The sequence below is a fragment of the Ambystoma mexicanum genome, chromosome 4q, assembly GCF_040938575.1.
Source record: "Ambystoma mexicanum isolate Mex_15411 chromosome 4q, UKY_AmexF1_1, whole genome shotgun sequence".
Lineage (NCBI taxonomy): Eukaryota > Metazoa > Chordata > Amphibia > Caudata > Ambystomatidae > Ambystoma > Ambystoma mexicanum.
The window spans coordinates 434,434,114-434,455,455 of NC_090928.1; the positions used below are offsets into that span (position 1 = coordinate 434,434,114).

At 35.6% G+C, this 21,342-nt stretch overlaps 4 non-coding genes across 4 annotated transcripts; all 4 read left to right on the plus strand.

The window, feature by feature from the left end:
* Nucleotides 1-1,158: 1,158 nt before the first annotated feature.
* On the plus strand, nt 1,159-1,230 carry TRNAC-GCA (transfer RNA cysteine (anticodon GCA)). The gene has a single exon. It is a non-coding gene; the product is annotated as a tRNA-Cys (tRNA).
* Nucleotides 1,231-11,169: 9,939 nt separating this feature from the next.
* On the plus strand, nt 11,170-11,241 carry TRNAS-GCU (transfer RNA serine (anticodon GCU)). The gene has a single exon. It is a non-coding gene; the product is annotated as a tRNA-Ser (tRNA).
* A 3,095-nt stretch (nt 11,242-14,336) lies between these two features.
* Nucleotides 14,337-14,408, plus strand: TRNAC-GCA (transfer RNA cysteine (anticodon GCA)). The gene has a single exon. It is a non-coding gene; the product is annotated as a tRNA-Cys (tRNA).
* Nucleotides 14,409-15,290: 882 nt separating this feature from the next.
* Nucleotides 15,291-15,362, plus strand: TRNAC-GCA (transfer RNA cysteine (anticodon GCA)). The gene has a single exon. It is a non-coding gene; the product is annotated as a tRNA-Cys (tRNA).
* The last annotated feature ends 5,980 nt before the right edge of the window (nt 15,363-21,342 follow it).

Here is a 21,342-nt window from a genome sequence, read left to right on the forward strand (position 1 = left end):
GATCTACATGTGATACGAAATGTATGAATTCTTGCAATGGAAACCTCACTGTATTTTACCAAGGCAGATAAAGGACATATTTTGTACCCCTTATACATATAATGAGGGTTTGGTGGCTGAAAATGAATTGCTTTGATGGTGATTGCATGTTGCTTCCACTTTGTACATATTACTGAATAAATAAAGGTGAACATTTCAGAAATGGGGTTATAGCTCAGGGGTCGAGCATTTCACTGCATATCAAGTAGTCCCTACTTCAAATCTGGGTGCCCCCTTGTCCAACTGTTTTACCTGTAGAAATATTTATCAATTAAATAAATTGAAGTAAACATTTACAATCTTAGCATTTTATGTAATGAGCAACACTTTTCTACATTTGAAATACTCCTGATCATCACCTGAAACATAGGGTAAACACCATTAAGCTGTTTAGGATTTCTTCATATGATACAAGCTGTGTTTTACATTCACCCAAGTTCTACTGGTGATATGATCAGTTTGAAATAGTGCATTGGAAGCTCATATGAATGTTACAAAACTGTGGTGGAAACCAATAATGTGCCCTTAATGAACTGTATTAATTTGTACAGCTGACCAGAAGTGCACTGATGTCATTAGTTCTACAAGTTCCATAGAGTCACCCACTCTATCACCTTTTTAAAAAAGGGCAGTTTTCAGCATTGAACGGTTTATGTCATTGATAGAGCGTAGGAGTGTAGTTCAAGAAGTCCCTATTTCATAACCATGTACCCTCTTCAATTGATACTGTTAAAATGTTTTTCAACCCAATGCACTGTAAGAAACAATAGGATATATCATCATTTCATGTACAAAACAATGAACAATTGGGTTTAACTATGCTCTTAGCACAACATCAACAAACTGCAGTAGAGAAGCAGTTACATTTTGCAGAATTTGTGCATTTGACAAAAGATTTTTTTTTTCCATGTTCCAAGATCTACATGTGATACGAAATGTATGAATTCTTGCAATGGAAACCTCACAGTATTTTACCAAGGCAGATAAAGGACATCCTTCGCACCCCATATACTTATAAGGAGGGTTTGGTGGCTGAAAATACATTGCTTTGATGGTGATTGCATGTTGCTTGCACTTTGTACATATTGCAGAATTAATAAAGGTGAACTTTTCAGATCTGGGGGTATAGCTCAGTGGTAGAGCATTTGACTGCAGATCAAGAGGTCTCTAGTTCAAATCTGGGTGCCCCCTTGTTCAACTGTTTTACCTGTAGAAATATTTTTTTAATTAAATAAATTGAAGAAAACATTTACAATCTTAGCATTTTATGTAATGAGCAACACATTTCTACATTTCAAATACTCCTGATCATCACCTGAAACATAGGGTAAACACCATTAAGCTGTTTAGGATTTCTGCATATGATACAAGCTGTGTTTTACATTCACCCAAGTTCTACTGGTGATATTATCAGTTTGAAATAGTCCATTGGAAGCTCATATGAATGTTATAAAACTGTGGTGGAAACCAATAATATGCCCTTAATGAAATGTATTAATTTGTACAGCTGACCAGAAGTGCACTGATGTCATTAGTTCTACAAGTTCCATACAGTCACCCACTCTATCACCTTTTTAAAAAAGGGCAGTTTTCAGCATTCAAGGGTTTAACTCAGTGGTAGAGCGTAGGAGTACAGTTCAAGAAGTTCCTGTTTCATAACCATATACCCTCATCAATAGATCCTGTTAAAATGTTTTTCAACCCAATGCACTGTAAGAAACAATAGGATATATCATCATTTCATATAAAAAAACAATGAACAATTGGGTTTAACTATGCTCTTAGCACAAAATCAACAAACTGCAGTAGAGAAGCAGTTACGTTTTGCAGAATTTGTGCATTTGACAAAAGTTTTTTTTTCCATGTTCCAAGATCTACATGTGATACGAAATGTATGAATTCTTGCAATGGAAACCTCACTGTATTTTACCAAGGCAGATAAAGGACATCTTTTGTACCCCTTATACTTATAAGGAGGGTTTGGTGGCTGAAAATGCATTGCTTTGATGGTGATTGCATGTTGCTTGCACTTTGTACATATTACTGAATGAATACAGGTGAACATTTTAGAACTGGGGGTACAGCTCAGTGGTAGAGCATTTGACTGCAGATCAAGAGATCCCTAGTTCAAATCTGGGTGCCCCCTTGTTCAACTGTTTAACCTGTGGAAATTTTTTTTTAATTAAATAAATTGAAAAAAACATTTACAATCTTAGCATTTTATGTAATGAGCAACACATTTCTACATTTGAAATACTCCTGATCATCTCTGGAAACATAGGGTAAAAACCATTAAGCTGTTTCGGATTTCTTCGTATGATACAAGCTGTGTATTACATTCACCCAAGTTCTACTGGTGATATTATCAGTTTGAAATAGTCCATTGGAAGCGCATATGAATGTTATAAAACTGTGGTGGAAACCAATAATATGCCCTTAATGAAATGTATTAATTTGTACAGCTGACCAGAAGTGCACTGATGTCATTAGTTCTACAAGTTCCATACAGTCACCAACTCTATCACCTTTTTAAAAAAGAGCAGTTTTCAGCATTCAAGGGTTTATGTCAGTGGTAGAGGGTAGGAGTGCAGTTCAAGAAGTCCCTGTTTCATAACCATATACCCTCTTCAATAGATCCGGTTAAAATGTTTTTCAACCCAATGCACTGTAAGAAACAATAGGATATATAATCATTTCATATAAAAAACAATGAACAATTGTGTTTAACTATGCTCTTAGCACAAAATCAACAAACTGCAGTAGAGAAGCAGTTACGTTTTGCAGAATTTGTGCATTTGACAAAAGTTTTTTTTCCATGTTCCAAGATCTACATGTGATACGAAATGTATGAATTCTTGCACTGGAAACCTCACTGTATTTTATGAAGGCAGATAAAGGACATCTTTTGTACCCCTTATACTTATAAGGAGGGTTTGGTGGCTGAAAATGCATTGCCTTGATGGTGATTGCATGTTGCTTTAACTTTGTACTTTTTACTGAATTAATAAAGGTGAAAATTTCAGAACTGGGCGTATAGTTCAGTGGTAGAGCATTTGACTGCAGATCAAAAGGTCCCTAATTAAAATCTGGCTGATCATCTCCTGAAACATGGGGTAAACACCATTAAGCTGTTTAGGATTTCTTCATATGATACAAGCTGTGTTTTACATTCACCCAAGTTCTACTGGTGATATTATCAGTTTGAAATAGTCCATTGGAAGCGCATATGAATGTTATAAAACTGTGGTGGAAACCAATAATATGCCCTTAATGAAATGTATTAATTTGTACAGCTGACCAGAAGTGCACTGATGTCATTAGTTGTACAAGTTCCATACAGTCACCCACTCGATCACCTTTTTAAAAAAGGGCAGTTTTCAGCATTCAAGGGTTTAACTCAGTGGTAGAGCGTAGGAGTACAGTTCAAGAAGTCCCTGTTTCATAACCATATACCCTCATCAATAGATCCTGTTAAAATGTTTTTCAACCCAATGCACTGTAAGAAACAATAGGATATATCATCATTTCATATAAAAAACAATGAACAATTGGGTTTAACTATGCTCTTAGCACAAAATCAACAAACTGCAGTAGAGAAGCAGTTACGTTTTGCAGAATTTGTGCATTTGACACCTGTAGAAATATTTTTTTAATTGAAGAAAATATTTACAATCTTAGCATTTTATGTAATAAGCAACACGTTTCTATATTTGAAATACTCCTGATCATCTCCTGAAACATAGGGTAAACACCATTAAGCTGTTTCGGATTTCTTCGTATGATACAAGCTGTGTATTACATTCACCCAAGTTCTACTGGTGATATTATCAGTTTGAAATAGTCCATTGGAAGCTCATATGAATGTTATAAACCTGTGGTGGAAACCAATAATATGCCCTTAATGAAATGTATTCATTTGTACAGCTGACCAGAAGTGCACTGATGTCATTAGTTCTACAAGTTCCATACAGTCACCCACTCTATCACCTTTTTAAAAAAGGGCGGTTTTCAGCAATCAAGGGTTTAACTCAGTGGTAGAGCGTAGGAATGCAGTTCAAGAAGTCCCTAATTCATAACCATATATCCTCTTCAATAGATCCTGTTAAAATGTTTTTCAACCCAATGCACTGTAAGAAACAATAGGATATATAATCATTTCATATAAAAAACAATGAACAATTGGGTTTAACTATGCTCTTAGCACAAAATCAACAAACTGCAGTAGAGAAGCAGTTACGTTTTGCAGAATTTGTGCATTTGACAAAAGTTTTTTTTCCATGTTCCAAGATCTACATGTGATACGAAATGTATGAATTCTTGCAATAGAAACCTCACTGTATTTTACCAAGGCAGATAAAGGACATCCTTCGCACCCCATATACCTATAAGGAGGGTTTGGTGGCTGAAAATGCTTTGCTTTCATGGTGATTGCATGTTGCTTGCACTTTGTACATATTACTGAATTAGTAAAGGTGAACATTTCAGAACTGGGGGTATAGCTAAGTGGTAGAGCATTTGACTGCAGTTCAAGAGGTCCCTAGTTCGAATCTGGGTGCCCCCTGGTCCAACTGTTGTACCTGTAGAAATTTTGTTTTTAAATAAATTGAAGAAAACATTTACAATCTTAGCATTTTATGTAATGAGCAACGCATTTCTACATTTGAAATACTCCTGATCATCTTCTGAAACATAGTGTAAACACCATTAAGCTGTTTCTGCTTTCTTCGTATGATACAAGCTGTGTATTACCTTCACCCAAGTTCTACTGGTAATATTATCAGTTTGAAATAGTTCATTGGAAGCTCATATGAAAGTTATAAAACTGTGGTAGAAACCAATAATATGCCCTTAATAAATTGTACAGCTGCCCACAAGTGCACTGATGTCATTAGTTCTACCAGTTCCATACAGTCACCCACTCTATCACTTTTTTTAAAAAGGGCAATTTTCAGCATTCAAGGGTTTATGTCAGTGGTAGAGCGTAGGAGTGCAGTTCAAGAAGTCCCTGTTTCATAACCATGTACCCTCTTCAATAGATCCTGTAAAATGTTTTTGAACCCAATGCACTGTAAGAAACGATAGGATATATCATCATTTTGTGTAAAAAACAATGAACAATTGGGTTTAACTATGCTCTTAGCACAAAATCAACAAACTGCAGTAGAGAAGCAGTTACGTTTTGCAGAATTTGTGCATTTGACAAAAGTTTTTTTTTCCATGTTCCAAGATCTACATGTGATACGAAATGTATGAATTCTTGCAATGGAAACCTCACTGTATTTTACCAAGGCAGATAAAGGACATCCTTCGCTCCCCATATACTTATATGGAGGGTTTGGTGGCTGAAAATGCATTGCTTTGATGGTGATTGCATGTTGCTTGCACTTTGTACATATTACTGAATTAATAAAGGTGAACATTTTAGAAGTGCGGGTATAGCTCAGTGGTAGAGCATTTGACTGCAGATCAAGAGGTCCCTAGTTCAAATCTGAGTGCCCCCTGGTCCAACTGTTGCACCTGTAGAAATATTTTTTTAATTAAATAAATTGAAGAAAACATTTACAATCTTAGCATTTTATGTAATGAGCAACACATTTCTACATTTGAAATACTCCTGATCATCTCCTGAAACATAGGGTAAACACCATTAAGCTGTTTCGGATTTCTTCATATGATACAAGCTGTGTATTACATTCACCCAAGTTCTACTGGTGATATTATCAGTTTGAAATAGTCCACTGGAAGCTCATATGAATGTTATAAAACTGTGGTGGAAACCAATAATATGCCCTTAATGAAATGTATTAATTTGTACAGCTGACCAGAAGTGCACTGATATCATTAGTTCTACAAGTTCCATACAGTCACGCACTCTATCACTTTTTTTTAAAAAAGGGCAGTTTTCAACATTCAAGGGTGTATGTCAGTGGTAGAGCGTAGGAGTGTAGTTCAAGAAGTCCCTGTTTCATAACCATATACCCTCTTCAATAGATCCTGTTAAAATGTTTGTTAACCCAATGCACTGTAAGAAACAATAGGATATATCATCATTTCATATATAAAACAATGAACAACTGGGTTTAACTATGATCTTAGCACAAAATCAACAAACTGCAGTAGAGAAGCAGTTACATTTTGCAGAATTTGTGCATTTGACAAAAGTTTTTTTTCCATGTTCCAAGATCTACATGTGATACGAAATGTATGAATTCTTGCACTGGAAACCTCACTGTATTTTACGAAGGCAGATAAAGGACATCTTTTGTACCCCTTATACTTATAAGGAGGGTTTGGTGGCTGAAAATGCATTGCTTTGATGGTGATTGCAAGTTGCTTGCACTTTGTACATATTACTGAATTAGTAAAGGTAAACATTTGAGAACTGCAGGTATAGCTCAGTGGTAGAGCATTTGACTGCAGATCAAGAGGTCCCTCGTTCAAATCTGAGTGCCCCCTGGTCCAACTGTTGCACCTGTAGAAATATTTTTTTAATTGAAGAAAATATTTACAATCTTAGCATTTTATGTAATGAGCAACACGTTTCTATATTTGAAATACTCCTGATCATCTCCTGAAACATAGGGTAAACACCATTAAGCTGTTTTGGATTTCTTCGTATGATACAAGCTGTGTATTACATTCACCCAAGTTCTACTGGTGATATTATCAGTTTGAAATAGTCCATTGGAAGCTCATATGAATGTTATAAACCTGTGGTGGAAACCAATAATATGCCCTTAATGAAATGTATTCATTTGTACAGCTGACCAGAAGTGCACTGATGTCATTAGTTCTACAAGTTCCATACAGTCACCCACTCTATCACCTTTTTCAAAAAGGGCGGTTTTCAGCAATCAAGGGTTTAACTCAGTGGTAGAGCGTAGGAATGCAGTTCAAGAAGTCCCTAATTCATAACCATATATCCTCTTCAATAGATCCTGTTAAAATGTTTTTCAACCCAATGCACTGTAAGAAACAATACGATATATAATCATTTCATATAAAAAACAATGAACAATTGGCTTTAACTATGCTCTTAGCACAAAATCAACAAACTGCAGTAGAGAAGCAGTTACGTTTTGCAGAATTTGTGCATTTGACAAAAGTTTTTTTTCCATGTTCCAAGATCTACATGTGATACGAAATGTATGAATTCTTGCAATAGAAACCTCACTGTATTTTACCAAGGCAGATAAAGGACATCCTTCGCACCCCATATACCTATAAGGAGGGTTTGGTGGCTGAAAATGCTTTGCTTTCATGGTGATTGCATGTTGCTTGCACTTTGTACATATTACTGAATTAGTAAAGGTGAACATTTCAGAACTGGGGGTATAGCTAAGTGGTAGAGCATTTGACTGCAGTTCAAGAGGTCCCTAGTTCGAATCTGGGTGCCCCCTGGTCCAACTGTTGTACCTGTAGAAATATTGTTTTTAAATAAATTGAAGAAAACATTTACAATCTTAGCATTTTATGTAATGAGCAACGCATTTCTACATTTGAAATACTCCTGATCATCTCCTGAAACATAGGGTAAACACCATTAAGCTGTTTCGGATTTCTTCATATGATACAAGCTGTGTATTACATTCACCCAAGTTCTACTGGTGATATTATCAGTTTGAAATAGTCCATTGGAAGCTCATATGAATGTTATAAACCTGTGGTGGAAACCAATAATATGCCCTTAATGAAATGTATTCATTTGTACAGCTGACCAGAAGTGCACTGATGTCATTAGTTCTACAAGTTCCATACAGTCACCCACTCTATCACCTTTTTAAAAAAGGGCGGTTTTCAGCAATCAAGGGTTTAACTCAGTGGATTGCGTAGGAATGCAGTTCAAGAAGTCCCTAATTCATAACCATATATCCTCTTCAATAGATCCTGTTAAAATGTTTTTCAACCCAATGCACTGTAAGAAACAATAGGATATATAATCATTTCATATAAAAAACAATGAAAAATTGGGTTTAACTATGCTCTTAGCACAAAATCAACAAACTGCAGAAGAGAAGCAGTTACGTTTTGCAGAATTTGTGCATTTGACAAAAGTTTTTTTTCCATGTTCCAAGATCTACATGTGATACGAAATGTATGAATTCTTGCAATAGAAACCTCACTGTATTTTACCAAGGCAGATAAAGGACATCTTTTGTACCCCTTATACTTATAAGGAGGGTTTGGTGGCTGAAAATGCATTGCTTTGATGGTGATTGCAAGTTGCTTGCACTTTGTACATATTACTGAATGAATAAAGGTGAACATTTTAGAACTGGGGGTATAGCTCAGTGGTAGAGCATTTGACTGCAGATCAAGAAATCCTTAGTTCAAATCTGGGTGCCCCCTTGTCCAACTGTTTTACCTGTACAAATATTTTTTTAATTAAATAAATTCAAGAAAACATTTACAATCTTAGCATTTTATGTAATGAGCAACACATTTCTACATTTGAAATACTCCTGATCATCTCTGGAAACATAGGGTAAACACCATTAAGCTGTTTCGGATTTCTTCGTATGATACAAGCTGTGTATTACATTCACCCAAGTTCTACTGGTGATATTATCAGTTTGAAATAGTCCATTGGAAGCGCATATGAATGTTATAAAACTGTGGTGGAAACCAATAATATGCCCTTAATGAAATGTATTAATTTGTACAGCTGACCAGAAGTGCACTGATGTCATTAGTTCTACAAGTTCCATACAGCCACCTAGTAAATCACTTTTTTATAAAAGGGCAGTTTTCAGCATTCAAGGGTTTATGTCAGTGGTAGAGGGTAGGAGTGCAGTTCAAGAAGTCCCTGTTTCATAACCATAAACCCTCTTCAATAGATCCTGTTAAAATGTTTTTCAACCCAATGCACTGTAAGAAACAATAAGATATATCATCATTTCATATACAAAACAATGAACAATTGGGTTTAACTATGCTCTTAGCACAAAATCAACAAACTGCAGTAGAGTAGCAGTTACGTTTTGCAGAATTTGTGCATTTGACAAAAGTTTTTTTTTTCCATTTTCCAAGATCTACATGTGATACGAAATGTATGAATTCTTGCACTGGAAACCTCACTGTATTTTACACAGGCAGATAAAGGACATCTTTTGTACCCCTTATACTTATAAGGAGGGTTTGGTGGCTGAAAATGCATTGCTTTGATGGTGATTGCATGTTGCTTGCACTTTGTACATATTACTGAATAAATAAAGGTAAACATTTCAGACCTGGGGGTTTAGCTCATTGGTAGAGCATTTGACTACAGCTCAAGAAATCCCTAGTTCAAATCTGGGTGCCCCCTTGTCCAACTGTTTTACTTGTAGAAATATTTTTTTAATTAAATAAATTGAAGAAAACATTTACAATCTTAGCATTTTATGTAATGAGCAACACATTTCTACATTTGAAATACTCCTGATCATCTCCGGAAACATAGGGTAAACACCATTAAGCTGTTTCGGATTTCTTCATATGATACAAGCTGTGTATCACATTCACCCAAGTTCTACTGGTGATATTATCAGTTTGAAATAGTCCATTGGAAGCGCATATGAATGTTATAAAACTGTGGTGGAAACCAATAATATGCCCTTAATGAAATGTATTAATTTGTACAGCTGACCAGAAGTGCACTGATGTCATTAGTTCTACAAGTTCCATACAGTCACCCACTCTATCACCTTTTTAAAAAGAGCAGTTTTCAGCATTCAAGGGTTTATGTCAGTGGTAGAGGGTAGGAGTGCAGTTCAAGGAGTCCCTGTTCATAACCATATACCCTCTTCAATAGATCCTGTTAAAATGTTTTTCAACCCAATGCACTGTAAGAAACAATAGGATATATCATCATTTCATATAAAAAACAATGAACAATTGGGTTTAACTATGCTCTTAGCACAAAATCAACAAACTGCACTAGAGAAGCAGTTACGTTTTGCAGAATTTGAACATTTGACAAAAGTTTTTTTTTCCATGTTCCAAGATCTACGTGTGATACGAAATATATGAATTCTTGCAAAGGAAACCTCACTGTATTTTACCAAGACAGATAAAGGACATCTTTTGTACCCCTTATAGTTATAAGGAGGGTTTGGTGGCTGAAAATGCATTGCTTTGATGGTGATTGCATGTTGCTTCCACTTTGTACATATTACTGAATTAATATAGGTGGTCATTTCAGAATTGGGGGTATAGCTCCGTGGTAGAGCATTTGACTGCAGATCAAGAGGTCCCTAGTTCAAATCTGGGTGCCCCCTTGTCCAACTGTTTTACCTGTAGAAATATTTTTTAAATTGAAGAAAACATTTACAATCTTAGCATTTTATGTAATGAGCAACACATTTCTACATTTGAAATACTCCTGATCATCTCCTGAAACATAGGGTAAACACCATTAAGCTGTTTAGGATTTCTTCGTATGATACAAGCTGTGTTTTACATTCACCCAAGTTCTACTGGTGATATTATCAGTTTGAAATAGTCCATTGGAAGCGCATATGAATGTTATAAAACTGTGGCGGAAACCAATAATATGCCCTTAATGAAATGTATTAATTTGTACAGCTGACCAGAAGTGCACTGATGTCATTAGTTCTACAAGTTCCATACAGTCACCCACTCTATCACTTTTTTTAAAAAAGGGCAGTTTTCAGCATTCAAGGGTTTATGTGAGTGGTAGAGGGTAGGAGTGCAGTTCAGGAAGTCCCTGTTTCATAACCATATACCCTCTTCAATAGATCCTGTTAAAATGTTTTTCAACCCAATGCACTTTAAGAAACAATAAGATATATCATCATTTCATATACAAAACAATGAACAATTGGGTTTAACTATGCTCTTAGCACAAAATCAACAAACTGCACTAGAGAAGCAGTTACGTTTTGCAGAATTTGTGCATTTGACAACAGTTTTTTTTTCCATGTTCCAAGATCTACATGTGATACGAAATGTATAAATTCTTGCACTGGAAACCTCACTGTATTTTACGAAGGCAGATAAAGGACATCTTTTGTACCCCATATACTTATAAGGAGGGTTTGGTGGCTGAAAATGCATTGCTTTGATGGTGATTGCATGTTGCTTGCACTTTGTACATATTACTACATTAATAAAGGTGAACATTTCAGACCTGGGGGTATATCTCAGTGGTAGAGCAATTGACTGCTGATCAAAAGGTCCCCAGTTCAAATCTGGGTGCCCCCTTGTCCAACTGTTTTACCTGTAGAAATATTTTTTTAATTAAATAAATTGAAGAACACATTTACAATCTTAGCATTTTATGAAATGAACAACACATTTCTACATTTGAAATACTCCTGATCATCTCCTGAAACATAGGGTAAACACCATGAAACTGTTTAGGATTTCTTCGTATGATACAAGCTGTGTTTTACATTCACCCAAGTTCTACTGGTGATATTATCAGTTTGAAATAGTCCATTGCAAGCTCATATGAATGTTATAAAACTGTGGCGGAAACCAATAATATGCCCTTAATGAAATGTATTAATTTGTACAGCTGCCCAGAAGTGCACTGATGTCATTAGTTCTACAAGTTTCATATAGTCATCCACTCTATCACTTTTTTTTTAAAAAGGGCAGTTTTCAGCATTCAAGGGTTTATGTCAGTGGTAGAGCGTAGGAGTGCAATTCAAGAAGTCCCTGTTTCATAACCATATACCCTCATCAATAGATCCTGTTAAAATGTTTTTCAACCCAATGCACTGTAAGAAACAATAGGATATATCATCATTTCATATAAAAAACAATGAACAATTGGGTTTAACTATGCTCTTAGCACAAAATCAACAAACTGCTGTAGAGAAGCAGTTACGTTTTGCAGAATTTGTGCATTTGACAAACGTTTTTTTTCCATGTTCCAAGATCTACATGTGATACGAAATGTATGAATTCTTGCAATGGAAACCTCACTGTATTTTACTAAGGCAGATAAAGGGGACATCCTTCGCACCCCATATCCTTATAAGGAGGGTTTGGTGGCTGAAAATGCATTGCTTTGATGGTGATTGCATGTTGCTTGCATTTGTATTTGTTTATAATGCGCAGACCATCAGGCCCGGGGGCATCAGGGCGCAATTTGTACAGGGTTGCAATAAAAGAACATACAGGGAGATAAATTACAAAAAAGTATAACAATACAGCATAATAAACAAACTTAAAAATTACATATCTTACCCATGGTACAGTGACCCTAGGCTCTGCAGAGGAAGTATCCCTGAGGTAGTTGGGAAAGGTAGCAGACCGGAAATCATGCAGGGGAACAGGCGGGTTGGGTAAGTAGGACCGATGTCTGACACAGCTATTGCTGGTCAAAGAGCCAAGATTTGGCTTTGTACATATTACTGAATTAAAAAAGGTGAACATTTTAGAACTGCGGGTATAGCTTGGTGGTAGAGCATTTGACTGCAGATCAAGAGGTCCCTAGTTGAACTCTGGGTGTCCCCTGGTCCAACTGTTGTACCTGTAGAAATATTTTTTTTAATTAAATAAATTGAAGAAAACATACAATCTTAGCATTTTATGTAATGAGCAACACATTTCTACATTTGAAATACTCCTGATCATCTCCTGAAACATAGAGTAAACACCATTAAGCTGTTTCGGATTTCTTCGTATGATACAAGCTGTGTATTACATTAAGCCAAGTTCTACTGGTGATATTATCAGTTTGAAATAGTCCATTGGAAGCTTATATGAATGTTATGAAACTGTGGTGGAAACCAATAATATGCCCTTAATGCAATGTATTAATTTGTACAGCTGACCAGAAGTGCACTGATGTCATTAGTTCTACAAGTTCCATACAGTCACCCACTCTATCACTTTTTTAAAAAAGGGCAGTTTTCAGCATTCAAGGGTTTATGTGAGTGGTAGAGGGTAAGAGTGCAGTTCAAGAAGTCCCTGTTTCATAACCATATACCCTCTTCAATAGATCCTGTTAAAATGATTTTCAACCCAATGCACTGTAAGAAACAATAAGATATATCATCATTTCTTATACAAAACAATGAACAATTGGGTTTAACTATGCTCTTAGCACAAAATCAACAAACTGCACTAGAGAAGCAGTTACATTTTGCAGAATTTGTGCATTTGACAACAGTTTTTTTTTCCATGTTCCAAGATCTACATGTGATACGAAATGTATGAATTCTTGCACTGGAAACCTCACTGTATTTTACGAAGGCAGATAAAGAACATCTTTTGTACCCCTTATACTTATAAGGAGGGTTTGGTGGCTGAAAATGCATTGCTTTGATGGTGATTGCATGTTGCTTCCACTTTGTACATATTACTGAGTAAATAAAGGTGAACATTTCAGAACTGGGGATATAGCTCAGTGGTAGAGCATTTGACTGCAGATTCAGAGGTCCCTAGTTCAAATCTGGGTGCCCCCTTGTCCAACTGTTGTACCTGTAGAAATATTTTTTAATTAAATAAATTGAAGAAAACATACAATCTTAGCATTTTATGTAATGAGCAACACATTTCTACATTTGAAATACTCCTGATCATCTCCTGAAACATAGGGTAAACACCATTAAGCTGTTTCGGATTTCTTCTTATGATACAAGCTGTGTATTACATTCAGCCAAGTTCTACTGGTGATATTATCAGTTTGAAATAGTCCATTGGAAGCTTATATGAATGTTATGAAACTGTGGTGGAAACCAATAATATGCCCTTAATGAAACGTATTAATTTGTACAGCTGACCAGAAGTGCACTGATGTCATTAGTTCTACAAGTTCCATACAGTCACCCACTCTATCACTTTTTTAAAAAAGGGCAGTTTTCAGCATTCAAGGGTTTATGTGAGTGGTAGAGGGTAGGAGTGCAGTTCAAGAAGTCCCTGTTTCATAACCATATACCCTCTTCAATAGATCCTGTTAAAATGCTTTTCAACCCAATGCACTGTAAGAAACAATAAGATATATCATCATTTGTTATACAAAACAATGAACAATTGGGTTTAACTATGCTCTTAGCAAAAAATCAACAAACTGCAGTAGAGAAGCAGTTACGTTTTGCAGAATTTGTGCATTTGACAAAAGTTTTTTTTTCCATGTTCCAAGATCCACATGTGATACGAAATGTATGAATTCTTGCACTGGAAACCTCACTGTATTTTACGAAGGCAGATAAAGGACATCTTTTGTACCCCTTATACTTATAAGGAGGGTTTGGTGGCTGAAAATGCATTGCTTTGATGGTGATTGCATGTTGCTTCCACTTTGTACATATTACTGAGTAAATAAAGGTGAACATTTCAGGACTGGGGATATAGCTCAGTGGTAGAGCATTTGACTGCAGATTAAGAGGTCCCTAGTTCAAATCTGGGTGCCCCCTTGTCCAACTGTTTTACTTGTAGAAATATTTTTTTAATTAAATAAATTGAAGAAAACATTTACAATCTTAGCATTTTATGTAATGAGCAACACATTTCTACATTTGAAATACTCCTGATCATCTCCGGAAACATAGGGTAAACACCATTAAGCTGTTTCGGATTTCTTCATATGATACAAGCTGTGTATCACATTCACCCAAGTTCTACTGGTGATATTATCAGTTTGAAATAGTCCATTGGAAGCGCATATGAATGTTATAAAACTGTGGTGGAAACCAATAATATGCCCTTAATGAAATGTATTAATTTGTACAGCTGACCAGAAGTGCACTGATGTCATTAGTTCTACAAGTTCCATACAGTCACTCACTCTATCACCTTTTTAAAAAGAGCAGTTTTCAGCATTCAAGGGTTTATGTCAGTGGTAGAGGGTAGGAGTGCAGTTCAAGGAGTCCCTGTTTCATAACCATATCCCCTCTTCAATAGATCCTGTTCAAATGTTTTTCAACCCAATGCACTGTAAGAAACAATAGGATATATCATCATTTCATATAAAAAAAACAATGAACAATTGGGTTTAACTATGCTCTTAGCACAAAATCAACAAACTGCAGTAGAGAAGCAGTTAAGTTTTGCAGAATGTGTGCATTTGACAAAAGTTTTTTTTTCCATGTTCCAAGATCTACATGTGATACGAAATGTATGAATTCTTGCATGGAAACCTCACTGTATTTTACCAAGGCAGATAAAGGACATCCTTCGCACCCCATATACTTATAAGGAGGGTTTGGTGGCTGAAAATGCATTGCTTTGATGGTGATTGCATGTTGCTTCCACTTTGTACATATTACTGAATTAATAAAGGTGAACATTTTAGAACGGGGAGTATAGCTCAGTGGTAGAGCATTTGACTGCAGATCAAGCGGTCCCTAGTTCAAATCTGGGTGCCCCCTTGTCCAACTGTTTTACCTGTAGAAATATTTTTTTAATTAAATAAATTGAAGTAAACATTTACAATCTTAGCATTTTATGTAATGAGCAACACATTTCTACATTTGAAATACTCCTGATCATCTTCGGAAACATAGGGTATACACCATTAAGCTGTTTCGGAATTCTTCGTATGATACAAGCTGTGTATTACATTCACCCAAGTTCTACTGGTGATATTATCAGTTTGAAATAGTCCATTGGAAGGGCATATGAATGTTATAAAACTGTGGTGGAAACCAATAATATGCCCTTAATGAAATGTATTAATTTGTACAGCTGCCCAGAAGTGCGCTGATGTCATTAGTTCTACAAGTTCCATACAGTCACCCATTCTATCACTTTTTTTAAAAAGGGCAGTTTTCAGCATTCAAAGGTTTATGTCAGTGGTAGAGCGTAGGAGTGCAGTTCAAGAAGTCCCTGTTTCATAACCATATACCCTCTTCAATAGATCCTGTTCAAATGTTTTTCAACCCAATGCACTGTAAGAGACAATAGGATATATTATCATTTCATATAAAAAAACAATGAACAATTGGGTTTAACTATGCTCTTAGCACAAAATCAACAAACTGCAGTAGAGAAGCAGTTACGTTTTGCAGAATTTGTGCATTTGACAAAAGTTTTTTTTTCCATGTTCCAAGATCCACATGTGATACGAAATGTATGAATTCTTGCACTGGAAACCTCACTGTATTTTACCAAGACAGATAAAGGACATCTTGTGTACCCCTTATAGTTATAAGGAGGGTTTGGTGGCTGAAAATGCATTGCTTTGATGGTGATTGCATGTTGCTTCCACATTGTACATATTACTGAATTTATATAGGTGAACAATTCAGAATTGGGGGGATAGCTCCGTGGTAGAGCATTTGACTGCAGATCAAGAGGTCCCTAGTTCAAATCTGGCTGCCCCTTTCTCCAACTGTTTTACCTGTAGAAATATGTTTTTAATTAAATAAATTGAAGAAAACATTTACAATCTTAGCATTTTATGTAATGTGCAACACATTTCTACATTTGAAATACTCCTGATCATCTCCTGAAACATAGGGTAAACACTATTAAGCTGTTTCGGATTTCTTTGTATGATACAAGCTATGTATTACATTCATCCAAGTTCTACTGGTCATATTATCAGTTTGAAATAGTCAATTGGAAGCTCATGTGAATGTTATAAAACTGTGGTGGAAACCAATAATATGCCCTTAACGAAATGTATTAATTTGTACAGCTGACCAGAAGTGCACTGATGTCATTAGTTCTACACGTTCCATACAGTCACCCACTCTATCACCTTTTTAAAAAAGGGCAGTTTTCAACATTCAAGGGTTTAACTCAGTGGTAGAGCGTAGGAGTGCAATTCAAGAAGTCCCTGTTTCATAACCATATACCCTTGTCAATAGATCCTGTTAAAATGTTTTTCAACCCAATGTACTGTAAGAAACAAAAGGATATATCATCATTTCATATAAAAAACAATGAGCAATTGGGTTTAACTATGCTCTTAGCACAAAATCAACAAACTGCAGTAGAGAAGCAGTTACGTTTTGCAGAATTTGTGCATTTGACAAAAGTTTTTTTCCATGTTCCAAGATCTACATGTGATATGAAATGTATGAATTCTTGCAATGGAAGCCTCACTGTATTTTACCAAGGCAGATAAAGGACATCTTTTGTGCCCCTTATACTTATAAGGAGGGTTTGGTGGCTGAAAATGCATTGCTTTGATGGTGATTGCTTGTTGCTTCCACTTTGTACATATTTTCTGAATGAATAAAGGTGAACATTTCAGAAATGGGGCTATAGCTCACGGGTAGAGGATTTCACTGCAGATTAAAAGGTCCCTAGTTCAAATCTGGGTGCCCCCTTGTCCAACTGTTTTACCTGTAGAAATATTTTTTTAACTAAATCAATTGAAGTAAACATTTACAATCTTAGCATTTTATGTAATGAGCAACACATTTCTACATTTGAAATACTCCTGATCAACACCAGAAACATAGGGTAAACACCATTAAGCTGTTTAGGATTTCTTCATATGATACAAGCTGTGTTTTACATTCACCCAAGTTCTACTGGTGATATGATCAGTTTGAAATAGTCCATTGGAAGCTCATATGAATGTTATAAAACTGTGGTGGAAACCAATAATATGCCCTTAATGAAATGTATTAATTTGTACAGCTGACCAGAAGTGCACTGATGTCATTAGTTCTACAAGTTCCATAGAGTCACCCACTCTATCACCTTTTTAAAAAAGGGCAGTTTTCAACATTGAAGGGTTTATGTCAGTGGTAGAGCGTAGGAGTGTAGTTCAAGAAGTCCCTGTTTCATAACCATATACCCTCTTCAATAGATCCTGTTAAAATGTATTTCAACCCAATGCACTGTAAGAAACAATAGGATATATCATCATTTCATTTACAAAACACTGAACAATTGGGTTTAACTATGTTCTTAGCACAAAATCAACAAACTGCAGTAGAGAAGCAGTTACATTTTGCAGAATTTGTGCATTTGACAAAAGATTTTTTTTCCATGTTCCAAGATCTACATGTGATATGAAATGCATGAATTCTTGCAATGGAAACTTCACTGTATTTTACCAAGGCAGATAAAAGACACCTTTTGTACCCCTTATACTTATAAGGAGGGTTTGGTGGCTGAAAATGCATTTCTTTGATGGTGATTGCATGCTGCTTCCACTTTGTACGTATTACTGAATAAATAAAGGTGAAAATGTCAGAAATGGGGGTGTAGCTCAGGGGTAGAGGATTTCACTGCAGATCAAAAGGTCCCTAGTTCAAATCTGGGTGCCCCCTTGTCCAACTGTTTTACCTGTAGAAATATTTTTTTAACTAAAAAAATTGAAGTAAACATTTACAATCTTAGCATTTTATGTAATTAGCAACGCATTTCTACATTTGAAATACTCCTGATCATCACCTGAAACATAGGGTAAACACCATTAAGCTGTTTAGGATTTCTTCATATGATACAAGCTGTGTTTTACATTCACCCAAGTTCTACTGGTGATATGATCAGTTTGAAATAGTCCATTGGAAGCTCATATGAATGTTATAAAACTGTGGTGGAAACCAATAATATGCCTTAAATGAAATGTAATCATTTGTACAGCTGACCAGAAGTGCACTGATATCATTAGTTCTACAAGTTCCATCGAGTCACCCACTCTATCACCTTTTTAAAAAAGGGCAGTTTTCAACATTGAAGGGTTTATGTCAGTGGTAGAGCGTAGGAGTGTAGTTCAAGAAGTCCCTGTTTCATAACCATATACCCTCTTCAATAGATCCTGTTAACATGTTTTTCAACCCAATGCACTGTAAGAAACAATAGGGTATATCATTATTTCATATACAAAACAATGAACGATTGGGTTTAAATATGCTCTTAGCACAAAATCAACAAACTGCAGTAGAGAAGCAGTTACATTTTGCAGAATTTGTGCATTTGACAAAAGATTTTTTTTCCATGTTCCAAGATCTACATGTGATACGAAATGTATGAATTCTTGCAATGGAAACCTCACTGTATTTTACCAAGGCAGATAAAGGACATCCTTCGCACCCCTTATACTTATAAGGAGGGTTTGGCGGCTGAACATGCATTGCTTTGATAGTGATTGCATGTTGCTTCCACTTTGTACATATTACTGAATAAATAAAGGTGAACAATTCAGAAATGGGGGTTAGCTCAGGGGTAGAGCATTTCACTGCAGATCAAAAGGTCCCTAGTTCAAATATGGGTGGCCCCTTGTCCAACTCTTTTACCTGTAGAAATATTTTTTTAACTAAAGAAATTTAAGTAAACATTTACAATCTTAGCATTTTATGTAATGAGCAACACATTTCTACATTTGAAATACTCCTGATCATCACCTGAAACATAGGGTAAACACCATTAAGCTGTTTAGGATTTCTTCATATGATACAAGCTGTGTTTTACATTCACCCAAGTTCTACTGGTGATATGATTAGTTTGAAATAGTCCATTGGAAGCTCATATGAATGTTATAAAACTGTGGTGGAAACCAATAATATGCCCTTAATGAAAAGTATTAATTTGTACAGCTGACCAGAAGTGCACTGATGTCATTAGTTCTACAAGTTTCATCGAGTCACCCACTCTATCACCTTTTTAAAAAAGGGCAGTTTTCAACATTGAAGGGTTTATGTCAGTGGTAGAGCGTAGGAGTGTAGTTCAAGAAGTCCCTGTTTCATAACCATATACCCTCTTCAATAGATCCTGTTAACATGTTTTTCAACCCAATGCACTGTAAGAAACAATAGGATATCATCATTTCATATACAAAACAATGAACGATTGGGTTTAAATGTGCTCTTAGCACAAAATCAACAAACTGCAGTAGAGAAGCAGTTACATTTTGCAGAATTTGTGCATTTGACAAAAGATTTTTTTTCCATGTTCCAAGATCTACATGTGATACGAAATGTATGAATTCTTGCAATGGAAACCTCACTGTATTTTACCAAGGCAGATAAAGGACATCCTTCGCACCCCTTATACTTAGAAGGAGGGTTTGGTGGCTTAACATGCATTGCTTTGATAGTGATTGCATGTTGCTTCCACTTTGTACATATTACTGAATAAATAAAGGTGAACAATTCAGAAATGGGGGTATAGCTCAGGGGTAGAGCATTTCACTACAAGTCAAACGGTCCCTAGCTCAAATATGGGTGCCCCCTTGTCCAACTGTTTTACCTGTAGAAATATTTTTTTAATTAAATAAATTGAAGTAAACATTTACAATCTTAGCATTTTATGTAATGAGCAACACATTTCTACATTTGAAATACTCCTGATCATCATCTGAAACATAGGGTAAACACCATTAAGCTGTTTAGGATTTCTTCATATGATAGAAGCTGTGTTTTACATTCACCCAAGTTCTACTGGTGATATGATCAGTTTGAAATAGTCCATTGGAAGCTCATATGAATGTTATAAAACTGTGGTGGAAACAAATAATATGCCTTAAATGAAATGTAATAATTTGTTCAGCTGACCAGAAGTGCACTGATGTCATTAGTTCTACAAGTTCCATCGAGTCACCCACTCTATCACCTTTTTAAAAAAGGGCAGTTTTCAACATTGAAGGGTTTATGTCAGTGGTAGAGCGTAGGAGTGTAGTTCAAGAAGTCCCTGTTTCATAACCATATACCCTCTTCAATAGATCCTGTTAAAATGTTTTTCAACCCAATGCACTGTAAGAAACAATAAGATATATCATCATTTAATATACAAAACAATGAACAATTGGGTTTAACTATGCTCTTAGCACAAAATCAACAAACTGCAGTAGAGAAGCAGTTACATTTTGCAGAATTTGTGCATTTGACAAAAGATTTTTTTTCCATGTTCCAAGATCTACATGTGATACGAAATGTATGAATTCTTGCAATGGAAACCTCACTGTATTTTACCAAGGCAGATAAAGGACATTTTGGTACCCCTTATACTTATAAGGAGGGTTTGGTGGCTGAAAATGCATTGCTTTGATGGTGATTGCATGTTGCTTGCACTTTGTACATATTACTGAATTAATAATGGTGAACTTTTTAGAACTGGGGATATATCTCAGTGGTAGAGCATTTGACTACAGATCAAGAGGTCCCTAGTTCAAATCTGCGTGTCCCTTGTTCAACTGTTTTACCTGTAGAAATTTTTTTGTATTAAATAAATTGAAGAAAACATTTACAATGTTAGCATTTTATGTAATGAGCAACACATTTCTACATTTGAAATACTCCTGATCATCTCCTGAGACATAGGGTAAACACCATGAAACTGTTTAGGATTTCTTCATATGATACAAGCTGTATTTTACATTCACCCAAGTTCTACTGGTGATATTATCAGTTTGAAATAGTCAATTGGAAGCTCATATGAATGTTATAA